The 2583-nt window shown below is 39.8% G+C and overlaps 1 long non-coding RNA gene across 1 annotated transcript; it reads right to left on the bottom strand.

The window, feature by feature from the left end:
- Nucleotides 1-258: 258 nt before the first annotated feature.
- LOC119318906 lies at nt 259-1727 on the bottom strand. The gene is made up of 3 exons (XR_005154271.1): nt 1344-1727; nt 1056-1259; nt 259-321 (listed from the first exon to the last, which is right to left on the bottom strand). It is a non-coding gene; the product is annotated as an uncharacterized LOC119318906 (long non-coding RNA).
- Nucleotides 1728-2583: the final 856 nt, after the last annotated feature.

Below are 2583 nucleotides of genomic sequence, written 5' to 3'. Positions count from 1 at the left end.
AAAAAAAATAGTTTTTGCTTTTTCAAAATATTTTCTAAATCATTGTTCCAAGGGAACAAGTTTATAATTTTCAAAATATTTGGTCCACCCCCAACTACAAGCATGGCTAAGCGTATAGTCCAATAGCATTGGATCCTAGGGCTTTACTACTAGCAAATATTTGCAAAAACAACGATATAAAACCCTACACATGCAACTTGCTTTGAAAGTCAATGCAAAATTAAACACGGGATAAATATGGTCAAGGTTGCAACTTGCCTTCTGACTCGCAGCAACCCGGTTCTACCTCCTCGTAGAATTCGCCTTCACACTCGTCGTAATCTAACGCAACAAAGTACTTAAGTAAGTCACTCCACATATCAAACATTAACATAACAAGTGAGCAAGAAAAACCATCCAACACACAATTCATGCCAAACAACCCTAGCCAGTATATCCATATGATTCGAGTTTATGCACTTTGATCGGTTCCTATGTATGGTTTATAGTTCATGTTAATAAACTAATTAATAATCCTATAACTCTAAATTTTTATGACGACAACAACTAACCAGAAAGGTTTTCTACGGATAAATCTAATGGTTTTAACAATGATTTTTTTTTTAGTTTAACGAGTTTATTAAACGATAATCAATGGAGGTCAAAATTATGTATTGTGCTAAAACAGTAACTAAACCTTACTAAAAAATATATTCTATGAGTTCTAGCAGATTGGTATGATTCCAAGGACCAATTTTCATATGTAAAACTTTTTCATATCACTCACAGAATAAAAGATTCAGTAAAAATACTCAAATTATCATTTAAATCAAAACGAAATTTTAATTAGCGTAAAAGTGATATTTCAATTTTTTTATAATAAACTAGAGGTCCTCAGCTATCCAGGGATATCTTATTTGTCAAATTTGGATAAGCGGTTTAAAAGATGTGATTTTTCTAAGTTGGGCTAAATTTCTGGAAAAGAAGCGAGGTAAGAAAAAGAGTCGCAACGTGGCAGAATTCAATAGGCTAATACTATTTCGGTTTTTTTTTTACAGAAAGAGGGCTGGCCTCACCGGAGGAGTTGGCCGGCGATGGACAACAAACTTGGCGTGCTCTCGCTCGATGATGCGGATGTCTTCGGCAACGAAAGAGAGGTGGACGGAGTAGAGGAAGTCGAGGAAAACTTGCTGAACACCAAAACGCGCTCGGAACCGTCCTCTGGTGACCGTGATGCGTCGCCGGAGTTGGGCGGAGCTCCGACCAGATGCGTACTCCGGCTTAGAAAAACAAAGAATCGACATGTTAGGATGATGCCCAAGGTCGAGATATGAAGGATGGAAGAGTTAGAATGTCTGCCTCACCTCGGACTTGCCGGAACCTTCCACGAACAGCACCAGCGTCACGCAACTCCGGTGAGCAATTCACGACGATGGGTAGGGGTATAAGCTCCCGAAGGAGAGGGGTTCGGGCAAGGAGAGAGTTGTGAGGGGAGGAGGAGGCCTTTTATAGGATGCAGGGGAGGTCGGAACGTTGCAGGGCGTCGTCGGAATTATGTCGTCTTCATGGCGGCTGTTTCCGGTGTTCTAATGACCATTAGGGCGCGGTTTAGTGCGGGTAACGGAAGAGTAGGAGTTAGGGCAGAGTGGGGGGGTCCGTTCAGAGCGGATTTGGGGCGAGGTAGAGGAGGGGAGGGGTCGGGCGCGAGTGGGGTGCGGGCGCTGGCTCGTTGCCTGAGTCTGACGAGAGGTTGAGGACGACCGGGGTCATGAAGAGATTGAAAAAAAAAACACAAAAGAGAAAAGGACCTGGGCCGGTGCTGCGTGCATTGTAGGTCCAACTCGTAGCGCTGTGCTCGTATGCGTAGCTAGCTTAGGAAATAAGAGTGGCTTAAGCCGCGTGAGCTAATTAGATTAGGATTACTACTAGCAAACAAGCCCATGCGTTGCAACGGGAGCGAAAAAAATCACATTTCATACACACTCTCGAGACATCAGTAAATCTCTTGACATCGTGAACGATGTCACATGAAAAACAAAATGATAAGTGATGTTGCGCAAAAACATAAAGACGTGATGATTTTTAAAGTGTATTCAAGGTGTTTTCAATTTAGACAATATAAATATCTATCTAGTTGCAAGTATCTCTTTACGCATTTGTTGTCGTTCCTTCTCGGTGGTGCCCAACAAATATTTGCATTATGATGAAAATAACATTTGCAAAAGAGCATTATTTTTGCCTCCTTGATATATGTGTTTTTTGTAATCCAAGTCAAGTATTAATTTGGTCGCAAACATGTTAGACAACTCCATCGAAAACAATCAATTTGCAAGGGAATGCATACCAAATGTTCAAGTTTGCATATCAACATCGATATTCTCAAGAAAAAAATTATGGAAACAATTTAAAACAATATGAAAATTAAAGTCAAGCCATTGGTTTACGTAAAGCTTGTATCAGGAACATTGTACATTTTTCCTACATCAGAAACATTTTTATATACACGCTTAATACTTTCCAATTTCATGGTTAACATTTTCCAAAACCTATTTATTTTTTATGTCTACTTATTTTATACACATTCTACTTTTTTGTATACATCAA

Source organism: Triticum dicoccoides, chromosome 6A (assembly GCF_002162155.2).
Source record: "Triticum dicoccoides isolate Atlit2015 ecotype Zavitan chromosome 6A, WEW_v2.0, whole genome shotgun sequence".
Taxonomy (NCBI): Eukaryota; Viridiplantae; Streptophyta; class Magnoliopsida; order Poales; family Poaceae; genus Triticum; species Triticum dicoccoides.
This window is presented reverse-complemented; position numbering and strand designations above follow the sequence as displayed.